Source organism: Passer domesticus, chromosome 10, assembly GCF_036417665.1.
Source record: "Passer domesticus isolate bPasDom1 chromosome 10, bPasDom1.hap1, whole genome shotgun sequence".
NCBI lineage: Eukaryota > Metazoa > Chordata > Aves > Passeriformes > Passeridae > Passer > Passer domesticus.
In genome coordinates this window covers 39,130,357-39,157,676 of record NC_087483.1, presented here as the reverse complement: position 1 = coordinate 39,157,676, position 27,320 = coordinate 39,130,357, and the positions used below count along the sequence as shown (strand labels likewise).

The 27,320-nt window shown below is 40.0% G+C and overlaps 2 long non-coding RNA genes across 2 annotated transcripts in view; both read right to left on the bottom strand.

Annotated features, from left to right (window-relative positions):
• Nucleotides 1–27,320, bottom strand: part of LOC135309481 (uncharacterized) — a 175,871-nt gene that overhangs the window by 39,403 nt on the left and 109,148 nt on the right. The gene's annotated exons all lie outside the window — the stretch shown is intronic.
• On the bottom strand, nucleotides 11,183–15,949 carry LOC135308489 (uncharacterized). The gene is made up of 3 exons (XR_010368907.1): nucleotides 15,861–15,949; nucleotides 15,640–15,715; nucleotides 11,183–11,238 (listed from the first exon to the last, which is right to left on the bottom strand). It is a non-coding gene; the product is annotated as an uncharacterized LOC135308489 (long non-coding RNA).

Sequence of the window (27,320 nt, the reverse complement as noted above, 5' to 3'; positions counted from 1 at the left end):
TTGTGCCAGGGCATCACCACCATCACAGGGAGGAATTTCTCCCTGATATTGAACCTAAATTTTCCCTCCTAGAATTTGTATCCACTACTCCTTGTCCTGTCACTGCAGTTCCTGGTGTATTTTTCCTTGCATGTCTACTGTTAAAAACAAACCTGTACACCTCTTCCCCCTACCAAGGGGATCACAGATATTTTTATGTATAATATGGCTTGACCCAGAAGAATATTAATTCAAGGAATACCTTGGCAGCAGAACTGAAGATAAAACTAAGGACAACACAGTAAATTTAAATTGTTGATATGATAGTTGCATATTCATTGAACCAAAGAGTTGCTGAGGTTTCCATATTGAGCTAAATTGGATTCACACAGAGGGGCATGAACAGTGTGAAAGGAGTTCTTCCTTACCAAAGCTCTTTCACTCTAAGCCCGAGGACCAGGAGTGAAGCAGCAGCAAAACCAGCCAAAAAAAAAGAAGAATGGATAAGATTAAGGCTATTACTTTTTTCCCTGCAGATATCTCAGCAAGCCAGTATGGGTACATGCACATGATATTTGGAAAGAAAACAGCAAGGAGGGAAATGGGCTTGTGCTTCTTTCCTTCTCTGAAAGTATTTTCTGAAAATTCTTTCTGTGTGGAGTTAAGATTAGCCTTCCTAAGTCTGCCTGAATAACAAGGATGTTTAGCAGGAATGCTCTTGTCTTAAGGAGATTGGCAGGTTGAGAGGTTCACTTTAGCAAGATGTATTTTCTACAAACTCATTGAACCTCTGACACTGCTTAAAAATCATTAAGTTATTGCCTAAAATGCTCTATTTTTGTCATCAGTGTTATTCCCCGCAGCAGCTATTCTGTCACTACAGAGTAGTTTAGCTTTAACTGAGACCAAACTTCTGGTGTAAACAGGAGCAGAGTTCTCCCCCCATCCTGCAGAAATATTGCAGCCCTGACACAGAGCATCAAGCCAGGTCACCATCCCTTTTTGTCCAAGTAATGAAGTGTTCCAAAGCCACATCCCCCTGGCATTGTATACACAGACACACATGCACAGATCCCACTGGGCACCGAGACTTCAAACTGCAATACAGCATTAAAAGGTATATTTTTCTTTCAAAGTCCATTTATAATTCCCACCAACGCTTAGGAGAGCTGTGCAAACCCATTAAGAAAGAGATGAATATACTTCCCTCCTGAGCACAGCCTTGAATTGCAAACCAAGAGCAGCTACAGAGGTCTGACACCTAAAAGTAAACTTGAAAATCTATATTTCTTGCAGAGATGCATCTTCTCCTCTCACTCTAGCAGTGCTACAGTACACTGTACTCTACTCACCTCTGCTGCCATCATACTGCAGATATAGTTTCTGTGGTCAAAGTTAAGAAGTGCTAATGATATTTAAAATCCATTTCAAGATCAGCCCTATCTGCATCTGTTTACTTGACTGAAAAAAAATAAAATACATCTGTCTGCAATACTCACTTATTTTTCTATAGAAAAGTCATGCTAACATATATTCAAGGACCAGAGTTCTTCGGCAGGTTCCCAGGCTGTTTTGGTATTCATTTCCAGAGTGTTTTCCTGCTTTCTTTTATAACAACAACCGTAACAAAACATACTTTGGAAAACAGGAACATAAAAGTCAGCTGATTATGCCCCTCATCCCCCCACCCCAGAGGCAGACAGGAGCTCTCACTTTTCACAGATAAAAAGCTGCTATTGAAAACACTTTTTGGTGGCCTTTTTCACCTCTGAGACTACAGATCTCTCATCAAGGCCAGGTTTGTTTCTTCAAACAAATCTTCAGGAGTCCAGTGATGCCAAACTCCTGCTGAAACACAAATGTGGGCACCCAGTGGGATTGGCAATTTGTCCCTCACAGGTGAGATGGGAGCACACACCCGTTATTTGATAAGGATGTCCAGAATTACATCGAGTTTAGATGTGTGAGGAATTAACTTATAAGAAAAAAACAGCTCCTCATTTGTCTTTAAGGACGCAATGAATGAAATTCTATCAGTGGTCTCCTGAATAATTTCCTTGCAAAGACTAGAACAAGCATAAATTGGAGCAAAATGACAATTAATTGTAATTTGCTTTACTTAAGGAAAACATTATTTTCTGGACTAGGTGTAGAGAAACTCCAGCTCTTTTCCACCTCAGCCACTCACCCACTGACTGACCTGTCCACATTGTTTTGTCACTCTACCTTATTTCTGATTCCTGTACTGGTAAAAAGAGGGGGAATAATTTCTGATTTGAGTATTGCCAGATCAATTTGCCTTAAAGACAGCTGGACACACATAACTTCATAAGAATTTTCAAAATGCTCAAGACAATCTCCTATTCCCCATCAGCAAAGCTTCCCATTACACCACTACAATCTACAACTAACCTCTCAAATTCCCAACACACAGCAACTCCTTTAATTTTCAACATTTCACTGTCACTTACAGACAACTTGTGCGATTGTTCCATTGCACAAAGCACGTTTTCCTGCAGGTAGATGATGGTATAATACACACCAGTGGTGATGGAGCTCTTGCAGAAATCAGGGAGGTTTGTGTCAATCAAGTGACCCCAGGGAGCTCTTTGTTGCCCAGCTGCCATGAGGATGGCTCGTGGCTGTGTCTGTCCTTTTGAAAAATAGATTCTTCACATTCATCTAAGATGCTTGGACAGCAGTGCCCAGAAATGCTTCATTTATTCTCCACCATACACAAATCAACCCCTCAGGGCACGCTTGCTGCCACTGAGGATTGTCCAACCTCCTGCTTCAAAATTGATTTTTGCCTCTTAGAAAATTTAAAAGCCCCAACAGTACAGAATTTACAGCACAGTTGCACCACAGGAGCATTGGACAAGCTGCCCACTATGCACCACACATCTGAGCACATACTTCTGGTGAGTCTGCCTTGCTTTTGCCACCAATGGATGCAGCTGTGCTGGTTTGGTGATGCTTCTATATTTCATCCTAAATTAGCCCCACGTACTCACTTGCTAAAGGAAGAAGTGCTATCACAGGTGACAGGACACAGCAAGCTGAATGTAGACAGGTGTTCTTTTCCACTGGGGAAAAAAATCTTCAAACACAGAAAAGCTGTGCTGGGGTTTCAAGTTTCCTCATCAGAATTCAACACCACTCCAACACCTCCAGGGCGAACAAACACCATACAGGAAAGAGAGCTTGGTGAAGAGAGAAGCAAAGCAGGGTGTTTTAGGCACTGCACTTGATTCTCCTTCCCTTTCTCCTCAGCCATCCTTGCTTCCCCCTCAGCCCCGTTCACCCTGAGAGGTCCCTGCCCCGGGGCTCCTCTGGAGCAGGTCAAGCCACACCTGCCCACAGCTGTGTGTGTCAGAGCCCACGAGGCTCACACTGTCTTTGCTGCCTCACAGCATCAGAAATGGCTTTTTTAGGGGGCAGTGGCAAAGGGCGAAGCCTGCTGGAGCCTCAGGGAATCAAAGGAGGAACAAAGCTTATTGAAACAGTTCCTGGTAACAGCAGCAGACTGAAAATCAACCTGTTTGTGGTTCTGCTTGGGTTGATGAACCTCCAGAGTCTGTGCATAACATGAGAAGAGAACAGGACACAGCTTTCCTATCAACTCGCAGATCAACTTTTAGATATTGCTGATGGTTTCAGGCTGCACTTTATTCTAAACCCTCAATCCATGGTAATGGGCTAAGCAGGTGCTTCCTCTAATAGAAAATTGATTACACAGCAAGGTTTGGTGCAGAACTGAAACAGTATGGGAATTAAATGGCTATTTAGCAAGGAAAAATGATTAGCCATTGCAAATGCTAAGTTCTGATTTCACATAAGAGGTCAATGTTAAAAGAAAAATTTAAAAAATTAGTTCCAGCTTCATTGAAATACTGTTTTGACAGATGTGTTAGAGGGCTTGGGGAGGATCAGGAAAGCACAGGAGACTGCCTGGTGTCAGGTGCAAAACCCACTGCACCTAATGTCTGAAAAAAAGAGTTCAGTTTTCATCCACCTTACGCCTCACCTGGCCACTTCCACCAGTGAAATGCAAAAAAATTGTCATGTAAGAGAAAAAGTCTACATCTACACAGAATTTGCTTTGTCCACCTGTAGTGCTCCAGCAGAGCCTGTATTGCCCACTCAACATCATGTAATTCATAAGGTGCTCTAGGGGAGATTAAAGACAAAGTAGACTATTTGAGAAAGCACAGAGAAAGCAAAATCAGAAGAAATAAAAATAAGAACAAATGTGGCTAGATATAATCCATAAAATGGATAAGACTGAATATCTGTCAGGCCTTTTTTAATAAACATAAATACAACAACTATTCCAATGTGCAAACAACATGTTTATTTCCCAACCAAAATATTTCACATCCTAACATTATTTAATAGAGACTTGTATTGTCCAAGGCAGAGAGGAAAGTCAAGGTCATGATGGGCAGATTTCAACGCTTTTGTTGAAAGAGGTAATGAAATAATAAAGAAGAATATACAAGCACTATCACAGTCTGGAAGACAGAAGGAAATAAGCAACAGAGTTGAAGGTTTCTTTGGTGTTTTGTTTTGGGTTTGTTTTGTTTTTTTTCCCTTGAAATGGGAGTCTGAAATTTAAGGTGTCATGAACTCTACTCTTCATATTAAAAAAAAACCAAAAAAACCAAAACCAAACCAAACCAAAACAAACAAACAAACAAACAAACACAAAAATAACCCGAAACAGGATGTAGAGAAACAAGGATATCTTGTCCACCACAACACAACTTCTAGATTTGGTGCTTCTGAGAGGAAAAGACACCACATCTTTTCACAAAGGACTGCTGAGATGATTATTTCTTCACCTTCAGAGCCCCTTCCTCACAGCTGTCAGAGCAGGACAAATGCCCTCTGGGGACGAGAAATCTCTGTCCAACTGCTTCTCCTGCCACACCCATGCAAGCCATGCAGCCCCAGGAATGCATTCCCAGGGCTCCGGGAGCAGAACCTGGAGTGAGCACTTCCCACATTCGCGTTTTTACCCGAGCTCACTGAATTGTGACTAATGACTCCAGCACAATGCTGCAGCTCTTACACCCCGAACAAAATGAGAAAATCCTCACTTTACTCTCCCAGCCAATATATTTCAGGCTCGTGCATAATCAGTGCTGTACCTGGCTCTTGCCCAGGAGCCCTCTCAGAAAAGTCATCCATTTCCCAGATCTCCTCCACAACCACCAGTTAAAAAGGGAAGCTTCAAACTGAGAAATAGTCACTGTAGGTTTTTATGATTTTTTTTTAAGGCATATTTACCTCCTATCATTAAACAGATAATATCATGTTAAAAATAGACTCAAATTACGGCCAACACTGCTCTTAAGTTTTCAGGAATCTGGCAAAAGTCAAGGGGAGAAACAGTTGGCAAAAGGAGAAAAGGAGAAAAGGTAAGAAGTCATTTTTACTTTTTCCCTCACATCGGGTGGGGGATGTGTTACAGGCCTTATGCATTTGAATCTCTACACTTAGTTCCCACTCTTAAGCATGGATGTCAGCACCACATCATTGATTTTGATACTGACTTTCCACTGAAGCCTCAAAAGGCTGTCAAAAAACTATTTATTCTCTGTACTACTCAAGTTTAAGACTCATCGTCCACCCCACAATCCTGGGACAAACGAGTGCCTAAAGAAACAAGACACCTCAATTTTGAACTTTAACACAAATATCATTTTCACCAAGCCATAATTAAGAATATAAAGTTCAGCCTGCTACCTCCTAGGATTTCCTGAGACAAATATCTGCTGGGTGAGGAGCTTGGACACCTCACACTGGAATTTCTTCAGGGGTGTTCCTCCAGGTCCTGCCCTGTGATGTTCAACATCAACACAGCTCTCAGTGGGGAAAAACTGGTGGCCCTTGGTGGGATTTGACACGTGTAGGTTGCTGTGTCCTGTTAGAGCTCGTGTATTCCCTCAGCCAGAGGTTAGGAGGCACAAACATTCCCTGTGGCTAAGTGCTTGTAATTAAACACAGTGCTGAAGAAGCTAATTAAAAAAATGTTTTGATGATAGCCATGTAATACTTAATAACCTTCGTAGTTGAACAGCTGTGCAGAAAAATCTAAATTTGTGCATGCTTTTAGGAGTGTTATATCAATACTGTGTTGACATGACTGCAGGCACTAAGGAGCAGGAGAGAGGCTCAGCTTGGGCGGGTTTTGGGCTGTTCAGAAGGACAAGAAGTCACCTTACCTGCCCGCAGGGGAACCCTGCTCTGCAGCACTGCCTTCTGCAAGCACAGGGGCTATTGTAAATGTACTTATACCCTTATGGTAAACCTGGGTTTGGGCATTTTGAGTGCAAAAGTTGCATACAAGTGTATCCAGGTGAAAATCTAATTACCATCTCCTGGTGAGGAGCTTTCCTTTCATGACAGAAGTGGTTTTGGCTACTTATATATATATATATATATATATATATATACATACACAGTCTCTCCCCTTTGCTCTCTATGGGACTCAATTAAAAGCTAGGAATATTTGGATTCCACTCTGGTGTCAGCTCTGAGGAACCTGGTCTAGTGGAGGCTGTCCCTGTCCAGAGTAGAGGGGCTGGAAAAGGATTTTCTTTAAGGTCCCTTCCAACCCAGGCCACTCTGATTTTATGAATGAAGGTCACAGCACTACAGATAGGGATAATTTCTGAGCTAGCTCCTGCTCTCCAGATTCAGACATTTCCTCTTGTACCAAATCCTTACCCCCTACCAGTTCCTGGGACTCTGCATCTCACAGAACTCATGAAAAAAAAAACCCAAAAAAAATCACTTTCTCTGTGCCTTAACATCACAATCAGTTTTCACAAACCATAGAAGTCACAAACAGATCACTGTAAGGGACAGATTCCAAACAAATTTTTCAACTTCTTATGCACACAGAAAAACAGGGACAAAGAAAAATCAATAGCAATATGCTTACTAATATGTGCCTTAGCCACAGGCTGCAGCATGGGATGCAATATACATAAGGTAAACATCTTCAATGCAACACAGTTCAATAAAATGATAGATATTCCAAAAATAAAGTGTCCCCAAAGAAACAGAAAACATAATATCTGCCCCAAAAAAAGAGAAAATCCATGTAACCTCACCAGTGAGTATACAATAATATATATCTTCAAGGCTAGCTTTGGAATAAAAAAGCCGTTTGGGAAAAAAAAAAAAGGTAAAGTTTCCTCTATTGCAGAAAGACCAGGCAGCCCAGGGATGCTCACTAGAAGTGCTCAGCAGTGCTGACAGGGGATGCACTTCTGCATTGTGGGAAATAGATTTTTAGAGAGTTTTTAGGGTTTGATAGAAAGTTTATACAGCGTGTATTTGTATGTTAATTTTGAGATAAGAAATGTTGATTTAGAAATGTTATGGAATAGGATAGATAGTGTTGAGAGAGAAATAGAGTTAGGAAAAAGTTCCAAAGGATGATTTTGTAAATAAGGTTAGATATTTTGGAGAAATAGAATTATGAAAGATGTATTGTAGTAGGATTTATGAGGGGTTGTTTTAGATGATGTTTGGTCTTAAGGTATTTATAATAAAATGTGGTAAAAAATTGATAGGTTAAGAAATGTTTATAGTGTATTGTAATTAGTAAATGGATTTTGATTGTGATGGCATGAATTATGATATTTGTATTGTTTCACTCTTTTTTAATGAGACTGAAAATGGAATAAAAGTTTTTTAAACGTCTTTTAGTTACTTTAACTTAAGAAAAACGTATTCTCCAACACTGCTTCAGGGCTGGGGCAGCTCCAGAACCTCCTGGGGGGTTCCTGGGGGAGACTGCAGTGGAGCCTCCCAGTCCGGGGGCAGGGCAGGAGCTTCCCAAGGGGAGCAAATCCCTCCAACAGCCCAGGATCTTCCGAGAGCAAACAACAGCAGTGCAAAGGTGAAACTAACACTTTAAAAAAGTACAACTTCCATTTCTGACAGCTTTCAAAGGGCCTTGTTCCTCCTGCACTTCTCACCTCTGTTCACTGTCACCTCGGGACTAATTTCACACAACATGGCCAAGGGTTCACCCGATCACAGCGTGGAAAGGAAACACAAATCCATCCTCACTGTCTGTTTGATGACCATCTGATTTTTAAAGCAATCCCCCGGTGCATGTGATTTGTAGGGGAGGATGTGATTTTGACAGTCACATCCCTCAATATTGCACATAAATTAAAAATACATCATGGACTTCTCAAAGGAAATCTCAAAACGCTTAGTCTGTTCTCTTGCAACAAGTCCAGCTAACTCCTTTTCAAGTATCTTCCTACTTAAAACTGATCTTCATTATTCCAGCCAACTGGCAAAGACAGAAGCTGGGGGGGATGATGAATTAAGAAGCACTGGAGTTTCTGGTTGTTTAATATTTGCTTATGAAACACTGAACTTTAGTTAAATGCGAGTGCTGAGAGTTTGGTCTAATTGCTGCTTTTTTTTTCATCTTGCCAGGTTATTTGCTTTAATCCTGTCACCAAAGTGACTTCCAGCACCTCATTATACCTTGGAGAACCAAGTTAACCAACAAAAAGAACTTGGCCAAGGTTTCTTGAACACTCTCTTAAGACATAAAAATGCAAAATTATAAAAACAATAGTTCAACAACAATAACAAAAAAAAGACAACTCTTCATACAACTATTTTACTATTTTGCAAGAAAAAGTATTCTTCATGGCTGCAAGGCTTTTACTGAAAAATAATGTCTTTTGGATGGAAAAAGTTTCTTGAACCTTGAATGACTGAGCACCATTTTTCATTATGTTAATTTAAGTGGTAAATGGTTTGCCTGACTGACACTAATTGATGGCCCCTCCTGGGGCTTAATTGACACGAGCTTGTCTCTATAAACCTGCACTGTTAATCAGCTCCTTAGCCACTCTGGAAAATGTTTGCAGCTGAAGAAGTGTCGGTGGGGGTTGCAGACAGACAACATTGATTTGAGTGAGGGTGATTTTCAGCACTCTAGTTGTGGTATTTCATTAAACTGATATTTTCCTGATTCCTTTCTAAAGCAGAAATATCATGTCTTACGTTCATTTTCTGCTGGATTTATTTTTGCTGTTGTTTGGGAAGCATTTCATTTAGCTGTTAAGTGTTTCCTTTGATCTTCTGCAGTAGGCTTAGATAATGAGATGTTAAATACTGGCTGAAAACATCTCGAATTAGCCACGATATCAAGTCATCCACAAGGAAAGAATCATCCTTTGCTACACCCATGTTATTCCTGTAGTGATATCGTATTTAGAAAATACAAGTGGGAGAAAAAATGTTATTTTAGTGATAGGACCAGTATCCTTTCTTCCTTTTCAGAGGCAGCACTAAATATTTTCTGAAGTTTCTCTCAACCATTAAATTACTCCAGTATTGAATTTCCCCAACAACTCTCTCCCTTGCTATGATATATTCACATTTTGATTGAAAAAACCCTTTTATAAACTGCTGTTTTCTATTCAAAATTGGCCTGTAGCCACAGTTCCTTCTATCCCTGCCACCAGAGCTATTCCAAACTCCTCATTTTTAGTACATCTTTTACTTGCATTGGTTTTCCAATTTTTAAGAAATTCTGAGTGCACACAACGTATGTCATTACCTATTAATAATGGTACAATTATTGTAAACACTGAAGATAGATGGGGATTCAGATATTCAGATTCCTCATCTATCATGCACAAAAAAGTGACTTTGTAGCATTCTCAATAGAAAGTAGGGAGTGTATCAAGGTACAACTTTGATTTACTTTGCTGACAGGAGTGTTTGCTCTCTAAAAATATCAGACTAATGGTTAAAAGAAGTTTTAAAGAATAAAAATAGTTATTTACAAAATATGACCCCTTATTTTCCTGTCCATTGCAGATTGCAGGGATGCCTGGCAGAAGTGGGAAGTGCTCAGTAACAGCATGGGAGGTGATTTACACCAAGGCAAAGGCTACTCTACATGTTAGAAGGACTCAGAGTTTTATTCTCAAAAGATGTTTGGGATGATAAAGCAAGAGAGCCTAGTATTTTCTGAAATTAATTTGGTTCAAATATACAGTGCAATTCCACCTCATAATGTGCTTAGAAACCAGCTGTAGACTTAAAATTAAAGTTCTGCACAAACTAACCCACAGGATATTTTGGGGATGTGACTTTTCCTCTTGCCCTAAGGCCATGCTCCCAGCTCTTGGGCCCCAGGTACAGCACAGCCCCCAAAGCATTCCTGCTCCACTGATCTACAGCCACAGTGCTGCTATAAAGACATTTCACTAACCCACCCTGCTCGCTCCACAACACTGGTTGCCACCACTTGGGTTTTCCAAACAAGCACTTCTAGATCACATTGTACTCTTGGGAGTAACACTTTAGAAATATCTTTAAAAGTACTTCACTATTCCCCTTCCAAACTCATCATAATTCACCTGCTATGAAGCACCTTGGAATAGTAACTAGATTTTGGAGGGGGGGCTGCCCTGTGCTTAAATAATTCTTGCTGTAAGGTCATAGAAGATGTAGACAAGTTGATAATAATGGTAATATTTGGTAGGTTCACAAAAATACTGAACTGCCTCCAATTTTATGACAGCTACCTGAGTGGGAAGCACACAGCAGTAAGCATGGCTAAATCCATTTTTATAGACATGTATATAAATTATTGGGATAAACTCATCAAAAGCACAGCAGGTTAACTGGTACACCAAGGGAAAAAAAATCTGATGATGTCCTAAAAACAGCAATACAAGCATGGCCTTTAAATTGTTAAATTATTTGGACAGGGAAAATTATGTACATAAAGATAAGCATGGGATGCATCCTGAATAATTTATTTCAGTTCAAGTTCTTGTTTCCTAAGAAGTCAAAACTTGTCGGTTGCTTTGAATTTACAAGTCAGAATGGGCTGACCGAATTTATACCAGCACACTGCAAGTCTCCAGAACCATTTTTCACGTTGTTCACTTAACATCTCTTTCTTTGAGGGCTGGATTATTTAGCTGGGCATATGTGAAAAGATACCATATGCTGTCAGGAAGTTTATTTTTTTTAAGTTACACCAAGGTACAGAAAGATTGAAAAGATCTTAAGACAGGCTTGTGAAAACTTTAAATCATAAACCATTCCACAATGCATAAATCATACAATTGTTCAGATAGCAGCCCTCAGTTTACATCTGTTGAGCGAGCAGCTATCAAAGCTATTTCATATTTCTTCAGTTCTATTTGCCTGCTTCACAGTCTGCCCAGTGTTGTTTTCCTCTCCTCTCGCCTGGAATGCAATATATAAAATACACAGATATTGTTTGCTGTTACATCAGCTCAGTTTTGAGTGTTGAACAACAAAATGCTGAGAAATAAAGCAAATTTCAGACAGAACAGGGAGAGAGTCACATACTTCATCCACCAGTTATAGTTATACAGTAAAATCTGCCACTTCAGGGTTCAATCCCAAATTATCTATGCTCTTGCTGACAATCTCCCAATATATTTTACTAATATAACAAGAATTCTTCCTCATAAGAAATCTTCATTCTTACTCTTGTCCATGAGATGCTGAAAACCAATCTCACACCAGCCAACACACACTGTATTTTACAGCAATTAATTATGCTGATGAACTTCCAGAATAAGCATGTCTCAGGCAGCCCAGGAGATCACAAGTCCAGCCCTAGAGTTGCACCTTGGCTGTGTTACCTGAGCTAGAACAGATATAAAAATAATGTCATCCAAAAGCTTTGCAGTGAGCAGAAATGCCTGCAGCAGCTGAAAAAGTTGTACCTGAAAACAAAGCTCTACAGTCAACCCTGACAAATTCCTCAAATGCTTTTTCAAAGAAGATTACGTAAATTATTTATAGATATGAAGGAGTGGTTGTGTGGCAAGTTTGCCTCAAGTTAGTTCAGGAATTGAAGGTTTTCTGAAGCCCCTTAGAGCTCAAACACCTTTCCCACTCCCCTGATGCTGTTGGGTGTAGATGTTACACCAGGACACTGCAAAGCCCTTCCTCCATTCCCAGCTGTGGTACCAGCTCCTGGAGCACCTTCATACCAAGCAGGATCCCTTATAAATCCCATAACCTCAAATATTTTCTTTTAAACACTCCAAAATCCATTTATTCCTATCTTAATGAGGCTGGGTTAAATGAAGGAAGCATTCGAAGTCCAGATAAAATCAAAATTTCAGAAGAATTTAAATGGGAAATACAACCAAGCTTATTTAATATGCTCAATCCAACGTAAGCATAAAACGCCTTTTCTTTTCTGAATTTAGCAGCCAAACTTTAGACTCCAATTTAATCTAAAGTAGGCGGGAGCCTAGGTTTAATCCCTATCCTCAGGATTGCTTTCAAAGGCACACATTTTGGATTGATTTGCCATTTTCTTGGGGATTCATTCACATCTTATCTCTCCTACTCTTGGACTTGTTCAGAAAGTTATTTTCCCTTCAAAGCTTCACCTATTTGAAAATATAGATTTCACTTTGGGAGTTCATTTTCCATATTCAAATGGATGGAAAACCAGAATTCCATTGAGCCAGAAAAGGCTCCCTCACCTGTTAAAGCCATTCACAAACCTAAGTGCTGAATGGTTCCAGTCAGCCACAGAAAACTTTGACATGGAAACTAAAAATCATAGTTTAGAAATCTGTAAAATTTAAACCCATTTATATAGTTAATGAGCTTTGATTAATGATTTTGGGGAAAATGGATGGTGCATAATCTTAGTCTTGGACATAACCAAATCAAAGAATTAAAATGCTGAAAGAGAGCTGGCATGTGTAATAACATTCATGGTGTAAAATATTAGGAGTTTTGACAGAATTGCAGCGTTTGCTAATTTACATGCCATGAACTACTCTAGCAAGCTCTGGGGATCTTTTTATGCTAATGGGATCTGGAGTAGACCAAAATGGAATTCCAAATAAACATATATATGTATGGGTCATAATCCAGTAACTGTAGTAAACACATCCTGAATAAAATTACAGAGGAGAACAAGAAATCCTTGAGCAAACCCTGGAGTGTTATTTGGGTACTTTACACAATCCAAAACACCCTTTGTGCATTTGTATATTCATGTCATAGAGGCACCATGCAGCAGTGCAGCCTTCAAGCAGGTACACAAGTTATCCTTGTGATACAGAATGGATTTAGGTAGGAAATTGAGCCCCTGTCCAAAGAGTCAAGTGATCAATGCCAGAAGAACCAGTGGCTCAGGTTTCAAACAAGCCATTTCACCAAAGAGCTCCAACATGAAGTATTTGCATTGTCAAGTCAAGGGGAGTGGGTGCATTTCCAGTATTTTGTTTTAATAAATTAAAAATTGAGTTTTATTTTTATATAAGTTTTTAAAAGGATAAACTGTTTAATTAAGAAATTATATTTAAATAATTTTTATTTTTAACTTAATGACTAATTATTTGTGGTTTGTAATGTGGATTTTTTTATTTAATTATATAATATTACTTAAACTTATGAAGAAGGAGGATTAATTTTGTTTTAAAAATTTTATTCTGTTTCATATATATTATTAGATTTCAAAATTTTAAATGTTAATTTTTTTATTATGTGATAATATATTTTATTTGATTAATTAGGATATAATAATTTTATTTAAATTTTATTTATTTTTAAATTTAAATAAATAAGACAATATACTTTTCTTTGAATTACAGACTCAGTTTTATTATTTAGTTTTGGAAGCTTTTTTTATGGTCTTGGCTTAAATGTAGTGTTCTTTGGGGAGTTAGTGTTTGTCAGTATAGAAAGTCTAAAATTCTCAGTATTTAGGGTTCTAACAGCATAGCCTGTTATAGTGAGCTGATCCACACTGCTTTTCTAGACACATGAGTTTCTGCTAGAAAAGTTAGTTTATCAGCTGTCTGGTCTAATTAATTTACTCTTTCAGCTCTGTAGTTGTCACGGGACAGAAATGAGATGCATGCAAAGAGACTCATTCCAAGTCAGCATTTTCTAGACCATAGAATTTGGTCTGAATATCAAAACTCTCCCAAGTCAAACCCTCAATGCTCATATCCCACTTCCTGGTCAAACATCCAGCCTTGGTTCACTGAGCACACCAGTGGTGTGCAGCTGTAGCCTTGCGGGGGCATTTCAAACCTGTCTTGACATAATCAATAAACCATTCTCCACAAAGAACAAGCAGAGTATTGGAAATAAACATCGGTGTCGCCAGGTCAGGCCCACGCTTGCTTTTCCAATTGCACTGCTGTACACTTTTGTGCAAGGACTTTTTGCCCCTGAAGTTACGCTAAAGAGAGGTAAAATAAACCCTGACCCAGCAGCTCAGGCCACCAGCATGAGCTCTGCTGGTGCTTTGATTAGTCAGAGGCTGATTATAAAGTCAAAGAATGGATTTCCCTGTGTGGTTTCACATGTTGTCCCTATATCTGTTCTGCCAATTCACCCTTCTTTTATTTTCTTAGTCAAACTAGGCAATGCCATTCCTGCATTTGACCCTTCAGAGTTATCACCCATCTTCTTGTGGCTATTTTTAGGAAACTAATCTTTAGGGGAAATTTAAAAATACTCAGTAGGAACTCTCATACATTTTGCCACTCATCCTCTCATTTACACACAAGAAATGTGTGTAACACATTAAGTGTGTGTATTCAACAAATATTGAATAATTTCTGGTTCAAAATAACTCCCTTAAATTTAAAAACTCATAAAGGAACTAGAGCTGACACTAAGAGTTCAGGACCAAGCTCTTCACTCACATCTACTGTAAAATGTTGGGAGACAAAAGAGTATCCCTGCTAAACTCTGCTTTCAAAGTGTCTCACCACACTTTTATACTGCAGCTTTTAAAATATAAGGACTAACTCTACACCACACATAATGTATTTGGCTTTTTCTTACACTTTTAAAAGTGACAGCTGCAATCAATTCTCTTTTCTGATGACTTTAGGAGTTGTCCATATTAAACATTCCCAAGGAACACTCATAATTTATGGATTTCTTCTAAGATGCCAATCTAAGAGAAGGCAGGAATCCTGAGATCTACCCCAAATGCATTAATGAAAAAAACAAAACAGATCAAGAAGTTAAACTCTATCTCAGAGCTGCATTTGTTTTCAGCAAGAGTAGCTTATGAATCTTTGAAGTTCAGACCAATGTGGATAATTAGAGTAATTAACTCTATGAAGAAGCTCAGACACATGGAAAAGAATTAATTTCTGACCATTCCATTTCATGGCTGCACATGCTGTGTAATCCTTCCCAGCAGATACAATCTGTGCTTTCCTCATCCTGGGTTACACAGCCAGCAAGACAGACAAGATAAAAGTCAGAAACCAATCCCACAAAAGCCAGGTAATATCTCTTTGTATCAGTGACCCAAGCTAGCCTAGAGCAGGTACAAGAAAAGAAAATGGAAAAGGGATGGAGCAGGAGGGCAGAGAATTCCTGACCCTTTCAGGGGATGCACTGACTGAAGTTAACCCCAGGTCCCCAAGAAACCACATCCTGGTTAAAATGGGCAAAACCATTGTGCAAGGTGGGCATGAATAAAGAGACCTTTTTCATTGTCAGTCCACTGAAATCCAAGAGAGGAAGACTGAAATAATCACCTCTTGCAGCCTACAGGTTGACATGATAACATTTTCAAACCAACACTGAATTCCTATTTTGATGCTCAGCACAACTGACCTTGTATCAGCAGCTGCTCCTGTCGTCACATTAGCAGGAACCTCACTCATTAAAACATCTTCCCTTTTGTGCATTCCTGAAAAACACCCCAGATTAACATGTTGCTCAAAATTCCTTGGGTTTAGAATTCTTTTATCTAAGAAAGAGTCTGCACAGCCTTTTAATAGATGCTTTAAAAGAAGAATCCTAAAGAGATAGCAAAAGTACTTCACAAAACTCACCAAGGCTCACTACTGCCATGGGAGGAGACCTTGGATGTTCTGTTTAAGCCTGGAGTTGATTCCTTCTCACAATAAAAGTGTTCACACCTGGGAAAAATACTTAGCTTTAGTATCAAGCTGCTGTTGTGCATTTCCAATACTGTTCTGTGTGCACTGTGCCTCCAATAAATGTAATAAAAAGAAGTAATGCACTGTTGTGCTGTGCTATGACCTCAGAAACACAGCAAGTGGGGTCAAAAGCACAAGAACCTCAGACATGGGGAAAGAAATGCAAGCAGATGGAGCAGCTCTAAGCATGTCAAGGCAAAGAAAAAAAAATAGATTAAAAAAAAATCCAATGTGAATTTAAAAAAAACAAACCTCAAGGTGTTTCTCCTAGGGAAACTTAGGTTGGGTGAAGAAGGTAGAATTTCAGCTCCTGCTGTTATCTTCTCCAAGGTTCCCCATATCTGGCAAGGTATTGAAGAACCAGAAGAGCTGGAGTTAATTAATTTAATTCAAGTCTTAAGTAGTCAGTGCAATGATGCTACAAGACACACATGACCTCTCTTAATCAAAGCTGGAGAAATTAATCCCCACACTGGAGGGGGTGACATGCACTCTTCCTCAGTCTATCCAGCCTATTTTCCCATTTATTTAGATTATTCTGTATTTATGTGTGTATTTAGGTGAGATTTTCACTGTACTGAGCCATAAATGCTGGAGGAAAGAGTTTCTGCCTGTTCATAAACAGTGTACCAGGTGTCAGGGCTGCAATTCAGCTGTCAATGGCCAAGACTGAATTGTGATAATAGAGGCAGAATTGCATAAAGGAAGTTCTCATCACTCTTGAATTAGATTATTTCACCTTTGTCTTATTCAAGGTTTTCTCCTTTATAAAAAGGAAAAGAAAGCCTCAGTTCTGACTCTGACAAGTGATAAGGAAAATACGAACATGTTGGAGTGGAAAAAAGCGGCTTGTAACTCTGGCTGTGTCCCAAAAAATCTGTGTGATCTGGAGCAGCCCCTGTTCCCCCTTGTGCTTCTAGGGAGCTGACTCCCCTCACATGCATCCCAGAACCAGCAGCTATAAATAAAGTATACAACAAGAATGCAAACCTGCCAACAGAGTGTTTGGCAATCAGAGCTAGCCCTCATTATATTTAAAACAACAAAAAATAATACAAGAATTAGATCCCAGGGAGAGCACAAAAAATAGTGGCAACTAACCTATAAAGACACCAAACCTCTCTGAATACCATTTTTAACTCCAAAGTATAAAGTTCTGTACTTTAAACTGATTTTTTAAAAAAAGCAATGAGGCATTGGTTCTGCCAGTAACAGCCACAGGAAAATGCAGCTTTCTGAAAAATAGGAAAAGCTTATAATATTTTTTTCTTTTCTTTTTTTTTATTTTTTTTATTGTGTGTCCTTGGAAAACATCACTCAGTAATTATGCTTGTGCTGTTGCATATTTTCTGTGTTGCTCAGGCTCCTTTGTCTGAGCCAGGTGTCTACATGAAGGGAACAGATCCTCAAAAGCAGTTAATACCTCACAGCTCCACTTGATGAAGGCATTATCATCTCTGAAGAAACAGTCTCCTGATTTAACCATCGTTGCATTCACAAAGAAACTAATGCAAATAATTTATGCAGACAAGCTACCAACAGCTGCAGAAGGACCTGCCAGTGTGACTAGGAAGGTCACACTGGTTCTGGAGAATCTCCATTTTTAATTCCCCCTGCTCCAGCTGGAGGGTCACAGCTGACAAGAAGCAGGCAGAGAGCTTGGGAAAAATCCTGTGCCAAATGCTCCAAGATGCAGCAGGTCTTTCTAAGGGAGGGACCCATAACCAGGTGGACCAGCAGAAAAAGTAAACTAGAAATATTCACATTTCACTTGGCAAGTTCTTGTCATACACTAAGAAATAATTTTGGAGCGCCTTAAAGGATAAAAATGCCTTTTTTAAGGATTAATTGGGAATTTCAAAGGGCTCTTAAAGGGTTTAAGCATTCTTCCAGCACCACAGGGAAAGCAATAATTAGCTTTTCTCAGCCAACCTGTACTTTTGAGCACTGGAGAATAATGAAGTATTTTCCATATCCCTACCTCCACAACGTTTATCCTCATCCCTGTGAGCCAAGCTCAGCCAGCCAGGCTGCAGGTGGCTGTAGACTTTGCTAATGTTAAGAGAGGTATAGGCACTCCTTTGGGGGGAATTAACTGTGAAATATAGAGATCAACTAAGTAATTCTTAACCTTATTCTTTGTGGAACAATTCATTCATTTAAACTGCCCTTATTATGTTAATCCACCTAAAGCAAGTTTCATAACAAACAAGCAGCCACAATCATTTTCTCTCCTAAATAAAAACAAAACAGAATATGTAAGTGTATACATTTTGAAAGCTTTTTTTTTTTTTTAAAGCTTCTTTACTAGCAATATCAGGATCAGTGGGAGGCAACACAGAGCACCAGTGAGACAGAATCTGCAGAGGTTTGCTTGGGTGAATTCATTATTGCTTGGCAAACTGAGCACTTTCCTCAGGAAATATTTTGTCCTTTGGAGTTTTTGATTTAAACATACTTAGTTGATGCAGCTTTTTCCGAAGTGTCTCTTTCTTAAAAGCGCCTCTGGCAAAAAGCGGAGGATAAAGGCACAGCAGAGCCAAGTAACCCAGGATGCACTTGCAGCCTCTGTGCCCCTGTTCCACCCCCAGGAGGCAAGGGCAGGAGGAAGGTGAACACGACCTTGGCTGTATTGTCCTTGGGCAATCACAGTTTGGAGGGGGACACAACCCACCAGGGGATCTGCACTGCCAATTTTCCTCAATTAAGGCTAAAAATGTGCAGTGTGTTTCCAAGGGAGCCCAACCACCCTCAGCCCACACCTGCCTCACCACCAGGCTTGCTGCAATCACCCCTCCTCTCCTTCACTGTTAAATGCTTTGCTGCCATCAGAGATGTAATTCCTGCCCCTGTCCTACAGAGCTGTCCCACCCTCATCTCCAAAGAGCCATCACATTAATAAATGTGGTGTCACAGCAGGATGGAGTGTGTCTCAGGCTGACACTGCCTGCACACCGAGCTGGAGGGATGAGTTAAACCAGGTAAAAGCCTGGTAAAGACCAGGTAAAAAAGATATTTTCTATCATGAATATCAAGTAATGGATAAAATCTTAGATCTCCTCTAAGAATTAAACTCATGGGAAAGGAATACAACTGTGTGGGGTAAGCTACATAAATCCATCTAGGTGAAAAACATTAATTTTGTACCTTGGGCATTTTTGGTGCCACAGTAGACCATGCAGACAGGTATGCAGACTCCAGCACCTCATAGTAGAGGTTCTTAGTTTCCAGAGAGAAATAACTGGATTATCTGGATGAGCTGGGTTTATCCCAGCAGCCACATTGTGGTGTCCATCCAACACACTGAGGGAATTCATCCAGACCATGTCAGTCCCTGCTGCCTGACAACGCAACATCTGAGCTGGAGCAGTTTCAAAACCAGCATCCACACAGTGAGGGAAACCTCAGTGTTGCAAGAAATTGGAACTCCTAACAGCAAAGCTCCTCAGGGCCGTCAGCTCCCTGCTCATCCAGGACAACTTTAAACTGTGAGAGCATCCTGCAAGTCACAGTCACAGGGAGTCCCCACTCCTGGTCACTGCTACCAGTGACAGGAGCCCAATGCTTTGCACAGGGGCTGGAACCTCCTCATTCAGTTTCTGGACACCTGACTCTGCAGAGCAGGACTGCACAGTGTAGGTTTGACAAAAAGCAGAGGCAAGAGCAGAAGAGGAAAGAGTTTATGTGGTTAAGCTGAGTGTGAACACCAGGGAGGTTGGACCTAAATATCAATATAACCTATTTCCTTCCAAGGATGTATTTCTTGCCCACTGAATGATCAGTTAATCCTCCTTTTTATTCTCCTCCCTTCAGTGAAACTCCCAAGTTATTGCAGGTGTTATCCAGGGACACAATATTCACAGTTCCATTTGCTTATGTTTTACTGCTCCCATTAAAATTTGTACAAAGTTTAGAGACTGAACTTGAATTGTGCCTTTACTGGAAGCAGCTTGAACCCCTCAGTTCTTCACTTTCATGCTACAAAATGAGGAATAACCCAGAACTCTCTGAATGAGAAATGAACCCCTTGCATAATTTCTTTTCCTTTTTTTCCCCTTCCCTTATTTTTCTTTCTCTCTGTCCCCAGCCTTGCTTTTTATATACCTTTCAAACCTCAGTATATGCATATACCTCATTTTGGGCTCATCTTGACTTGCTAATATCATATGCAATCCATGCCTTCCATCTCACCAAAGTGAATGCAGGAAAAGAGCAGAATGCTTTTTTTCTGAGATGTCATGTAACACAAGATATGCAAACTGTCTCTGATTGGAAAGAAGAGATTATTTTTCCTGTCAAATACATATGCTTTATGTACACTGCTTGTTAGAACAATGTTCAACAAACATTCCATTTTTAAAGGCTAGAATATGCCGAAAATTAGTTTTGCATGCAAAATCTTCATGCATAAGAAGAAAAATTGGAGTACTACACAGTGCATTCTGTTATCGGGAATGAACATGGGCAGCAAGAAGCTTCTGAGGGAGTGGAGACTGCCAAGTTTGTCTGTAGAATTCTGGGTTTGTCCTTTTTTTATAATGACCCGTGTGGTGGGGAGGGAAAATACATGGCAGCAGTGCCAGCCCTGGTGCCAGGGCTGAGAGGAGGGAGGAGCTGTTGTTGGGATGCAGCAGCTCTGTGCAGGCTCTGTGGCATCCACAGGAATCAGCCAATCTGTTCCTGCAGCTGCCAGTTTTATGCATGATTTACCTGGCTGGATGCAGCTCCTGCACCAGCGCTGCCAGCTCCTGGGTTGGAAAGCCGTGCTGCCAGGGCTGCTCAGAGCATCCACCCAGCCCTCTGCTGCCCCAGGAAAGGGAGGAGAAGGCCTCCAGGATTTTGGTCTGTTTGGGGTTTTTTTGTTTGTTTGGCTGGTTTTTCTAGGGTTTTTGTTGTTGTTGTTGTTTTCCCTGAGATTTTCTGTATAGTTCTCAATGTTTGCAGATTTTTGCTTTCATTTTCTATTTTTCCTCCAGATGGGCTTCTACTAAAGATTACACATAAACCAAGGAAACCACATATGAAAAAAGGCTTTTTTTTAACCAGACAGTGGGACAGCACATGCACTTGTCATCCCTCCGTGAAGCATAGGCTATTAAAGATGTAATATTTCCACTATATCTCAGCTGCAGTGTAACAAGTGACTCCAGGTGAGTGTACGCAGCTGACCTTCCATAAGCAATTCCAATACCCTTCAAAATATCACATTATTTACCAGTTGTGGGAAAGTGTTCTTTAGTAACAGCACAAAGCAATCACAGTGGCTTTAGAGATTTTAAAGGTTTCCTAAGGAGCCACAAGTGTCTGTAAGATGCCCTTGGGGCTTCTGTTTTGCACTGTGATTGTGCAGTGTTTTATTTCTGTCATAAAGTGCATACAAAAGGAAAGGGAAAGAAGTAATCTCCTACAGCTGGAAACCAAATTACAAGACTCTCTTATAATAAGGAGAGATTTTCCCCAAAGTGACACAGTGGGACATTAAGTCTTTGAATTTGATCCTACCTAAATGAACAGGAAAAATTTCCATTGACTTTAGTGGTAAAGGATCAAACTCCAAAGGAGCTATTTAAAATATTATGTAGGTGATGTACAAGTGTGGCTTCATATATGTTCATTAAGATTCTTTTTATCCCCTCCTTCCCTGTGAAAATGCTGCAGAAATATTATCAAGTTCTGTGATTACAGCATGTGCTGATATGCCAAAGGTATCTCTAAGAGCAGCGTTTCTGTTGAGGTGCTAACTCAGATGAGCTTTATATTAACTGGAGTTCACAAATAAGGTTTTGTTATCTCTGCTCCTGGCAATTGTCAGGGCACACTGAAGCATTATTAACATTCCTGCAATCAGCAAATGAAGCACAACACCTCGGTCGGTGCCTTCAGGATCCAGCATTATCCCTGACTTCATTTCCAAACAGTTTCCTTCTAATCTACCTTTTAGCACTACTTCCAGAAAACAAGGAAATAATATAGTGAGGAAGCAGAGTTTCTGAGGACTCTCTGGCATCTTGAATACTCTTTGAAATAGAAAAAAAAATAATTGAACCTGCACCCCATTACATTGGTGCGACTCACATTTAGGAGGTTCAGTTTCTGTGGCTGATTTTACAGGAGTATTTCCTACTTTGCCACTCTACAAATACAACATGAAAAATATGGACCTGAGCTCAAATGCAGAGGAAATAGGAATTTTACAATTATTAAGGATGAAAATGAGTATTGTTTAAATTAATGCAATAAAAAAAAATATTTGTAATCCACCTGAATTTACCTTTCTTATTTGCACTAAACTGAAGTTGCTGGCAGTCACCTGCCTCAGGGTTGTATTCAGAATTTTATCTGAAGGAAGGAATTATAACATGTGAGGTCAAATTATTCAGTCTTATTGCAGTTAAACAATGTCCTGAAAAGTCTTGGACTTATCCTGACTCTTCTTTAGCCATAGGATAGTTCATGAACTGCAGAACCAGGGTTTAGCTCCTTGGAATATTTTGGAAAATCACACTTGTTTCATTATAAGGCCTGATCCAGAAAGTGCTTGTGTTCGTCTTCCTATTCACTGCAACTGACTTTAGAAAATGTTTAATAGGAGTCAGAAAGTGATACGAGAGAAAGAGTACACTGTGTGGCTAGCTGGTAAAAAAAGAAACGAGGTAAGTCTGAGCTGATGGCTTGTCTTGAGAGACTCCTATGGGAGAGGATCATCCTTACATAAAAACTGTTAAGAACAGGCCTTCTAATTTTGTGGTAGTTGCTCAAGCTTTGTTCTTTCCACAAAAAGAATCTTTAGCTTACAAGGTAGGGTATAACATTGCGATATGGGATAAACCAGGCAGCTTCAGGACAACAACTGATGAAAATAAATAAACTTTGAAAGGTAAGAAAAAAAAAAAAAAGGTCTTTTAAAAGTAGTGTCCTGGACATCCAGAGAAGATTATGATTTTGTAATTCAGTTTCTTAACAAAATCTTTGCTAATACTCGCATTCCTGTGAGCTCTGAAGTGCTGCTTTCATACAGACAAGCAAGTCCAGTCTACCCTAACCTGAGCTGATCCCCTCCAAACCATTTCAGTAAAACCCAATCAGATCTCTAACAAAAGGAGCTGCAGTGGCTGTTTGACTCCTGGCAGTGACTTTTTCACTCCCCTCCCTTCTGTGGCTGCTTCTATGCAGCTGTGAGCTCATCACTGCCAGTCTGGCGCTGGGATCTCGAGATTTTTGCTCTCCTACTTAGCAGAGTTTTAGGTCAGTGCTTTGAATCACCTGCTTATGGGATCCTGAGTTATTTTAAAAAATAACTAAGGGCTGTGGCTGTGCACAAGTTAATGGCTGTGATGCTTTGGTGCTCCCAGGTGGGTGGTCTGGTCTCTGCCTTTTCCCATCTCTGGGATCCATCATCCCTCCTGCCAGCTCTTCTCCCCCTAGGCTTCTCTGTGAGCTTGCTCTGGATCACCTTGCAGAAACAACTCTTTTGCTGGGTACTTTTTCTGCCACCATGTATAACTGGATTAGAATTGTAGAATTACCTCGTGGAGGTGTCTGCAGGGCAGCAAAGCTAGTATAAAATGCAGAGATGGAGGATGTAACCAGGAGATGGGAATATCAGGTAATATTGCTCTTTCCAGCAGAAATAAGCTCTTTTGTCAGCTCACCACCTCATTCCCACAGACATCTAATGGGTGCTGGAATACCTTCCACTCTGCTCCTTCCTAAAGCTGTTTTGTTAGGGTTGGAAACAACCTGCACAGCAGAGCAGCCTAAAATTGCTGTGCTTAGTCTAAGGCTGCCAAGAGGGAGACATATCCCCAATGGAGCCACCCTGCCTTCAGCCAGGGCTCCCCATTTGGTGTCATTAATGTCACACACTCCTCTGCAGGGACCTCAGCTGGATTCCTTGAGGAGGGCAGCAAAAGCTCACATTATTATTATTATTATTACTATTACTATTACTATTACTATTACTATTACTATTACTATTACTATTACTATTACTATTACTATTATTATTACTGTTAAAATCACAGTCAGGATAGAATGACCCATCTTCCTGCTGAGAGACGTGTCACAGCTCCTCCCCAAAATGCAGAGTAGCTCCCACTCCTGGTGCTCCATGCCTTTAATCACCTGCATCAGAGACAGCCTGGTCTCCGCTTGGCTGCTACAGCTCTGCATCCTGTGTTAGGCTTGAACATGAATCTCTGCTCCAGGAGGATTATTGCACATTTTACATGAAACTCCCCAGCAGAAATAGCTGCTCTTTGAGGCAAGGACTGCACTCCAAGGTCTCTTGCTCCTTAACATCCCAACCACAAGCCTACAAAAGCTTCTTTCATGTTTTTTATCCTTTCTCACAATATATTTTGAATAGTTGATGCTGAGTGAGGCAGCTCGAGAAAGCGAGAGGTGCCTTCAACCTGCACAGTCTGTGTGCTGGTGGCTGGCTTGTGCTGCACAAATGGCAGCTCCAGGTTTTTCCAGGCAAAGTTGGGAATTCAGAATGTTGTTTTCCCTCAGGCAGGTGCTCTCCATAAGCTATGAAGAGAAGGGATGTCATACCACCTTCTCTGAAAGCAACAGGGAATGTGGCTGTGTTTTTATCCTGGATGAAATTCGCTTTTCCAGGGCTGGTAAAATGAGGTCACGATGGGCACGAAGGGCCTTACAGCTCAACTGAGGGTAAAGAATTGTAGAATCATTCAGGTTGGAAAAGACCTCTGAGATCATCGAGTCTGACTTCTGCAGCCAGTCCTGGTGCAAAAGGAGAAAGAGAAAAGGTTGTAAAGTCACTCTGTCACATGTTCAGAGGCAGATCTTGCTGAAATATCTACAACAGTTTCTGGAAGGCTCTCGCATTAAAACTACTGCATTCAGATGCTTCATTAACAACTCCAGCTTTGATTGCTTGATATGTTTTCTGCTCAGTAATTTGAAGCCATAAATCACTGTTTAAGCTCCTAAAAATGAAGTGATCGTTAGGGAATTAAGAGTATATTACTGTCAGTAATATCTGATCCTTCGAGATGGGAAGAGCATCTTACACCACATAACATCTCTCTAACTATCTCTGTGGAGATTGTGGGGAAGGAACTGATTTTTTTTTTTTTTAATGCAGATATTAGACTCAGAATTCCAGAAGTGGAAACTGGGAATATTATGTTTACAAGAAGCCTGATATCCTGAAATCCAAACAGCTTTTTCCTAGATATTTGTTTATTTTTTTTAAACACAGACATCATCAGTGGACGTTAGCTGAACTGGACTGCTGATTTTACCCAGAAATAAACAAAAATCCTGGTTTTGTGTATATTTAGAAGTAGGAAGAGTAACCAATCAGTCAATAAGATTGGCCTGGACTAGGCAATAGGTTAACCTTTCTGAAAAAGCATTATTTCAGTTTTAGAGTTGGCTTCTTATTAGAGCAGACCAGGCTCTGTTTCCAAAGAAGAAATCAGGTCTAAATTAGATACTGTATCACCTAAGAAAAAAAAAAGAAACCAACAAGAATTAGACTGAGAACAGAATTTAAAACTCAGAATCAAAACTAAGAAACTAAGAGTTTAGACAGCTAAAGGCTGTAAGAGTAATCTAGAAGGCTTTCACATTGTGGAGCCATTACTAGCAACTAGCTATTAGGAAATGCTAAACACATAACTGTGTTGGAAGCCTCAGCTCTCTCTGGAGATTAAATGCCAGGCTGAATCAGGTTGAAAAAAAAGGCATTCCCATTCCCTCCAGGCTCCCCAGCCTGCAGTATATTCCCGAGGGTTTAAATCAAAAGTTCAAAAAGTTTAACTCTGCAGAAGTCCCAACTTCAGTGGCAAAGCCAAGCAAAAGCAGCACGACTCAACGCCCTGCTCTGGGTGAGCAGGCAGAATGTGCATTTTTCACCCCAGAAAGCATCACAGACAGGCAGTACTTGCACAGCTGTGGGGTTACAGGATGCAGCAGGGCAGGAGTCAGGCAGAATGAGCAGGGTGGGATATAAAACAAGCTGTGGCAGAGTCTGCTCCTCAAGGAGCAAGAAACCTGTGCTCAAGTCCATGCTTGCTTCATTCTGTAAGGGAGAAGAGGGGTGTGTGAGGGATTTTGATCTGTTAATGATATAAAAGCATAGAGTTTTTTGGGTTTTTTTTGTGGTTTTTTTTTTTTTTTGATTTTTTTTTTCTTCACTCTTATTTAACTATACTGCACGAGCTTTGTCTCTGAAAGGGTTTCAAACCTCAGCTGTGCAGCATTGAAGATTTGTCACAAAACTGAAGGTTTGGCTGGGATCTTGTTTTCAGTTATCCTCTGAAATTTTTAGTAAAGTTCAATTTCATGTACTCATAACAATTTTATTTGTTTCCTGTTGAGTGACAGGCTAGGGATAAAAACATCTTTGAAGAACTGGGATTTTTATTGGATACGAGTGCATGTTTTTCTTTCTTTCCTTGAGTTCCTTAGGCAGAGCCCAAAATTCAGACCATTTTGAGGTAAATTTGTGGTGGTAGCAAGATAAAATTGTAAGGGAACAACTACATAAAATTGTTAGAGAACAACTTCAGGTAATTTTTCAGGTATTCTTCAGGTAATTTTTGTTATCAATGACAGATTTTTCCAGCAGAAATGTGCCTCTACTGTGTGCTGCAATTCTTGTGACTTGGAGCTGCACAGCCAAAAGCACTGATTTCAGTGCACTGAGCCTGGGTGGTAAAGCAGCAGACCTTCATTAGGAAAAAACATTTAAAAATTAATTATCTAATTCTGCAAAATGTGAAAAATAATGGAGATGTAGTTAGATTTTCCACATGTCCTATTGAATCAATCTCTGATCTTGTTAGGGAAAATATAAAGCACCTGTTTTGATAAGGGTGAATTACTTCTCCAGGACCAATTCTCCTGGCTTTTTGGAATTGGCATTGGATTTTTTTTATGCAGAGTGTTGCTTGATTTAATTTCTGGCATGGTGACTTCTCTCCCTTGGTAGATTTTCAGCTGCTCAAGAAGTAGAAAGATGATGGATTCTGTCTCTCTGAGAAAATCTTCCTCAATGAAGCAAACTGGTGATTCCATCTGATTACAGACAGAATGATAGAAGACTACACAGATAAGAAGTAAAAAAAAGAAAAAAGAAAAAAATTAAAATAGTTATTCAATGGCATTTAAGTCTTGTGTTAAATTTAATTGGAAAATAAAACATTTGACTGAGAACATACAAACATCACCAGACATGGTGATGCCCAGACCTGGGTGGAAATAGTTAGAAAAGTTTAAATTAGGCTGAAGCTTTAAGCTTACTCCACATATATAAAAGTTTTGTAACAGAAGGAATACTTGCCTTCCATCTTTGTTATTGGCACAGAAGTTCTTTGG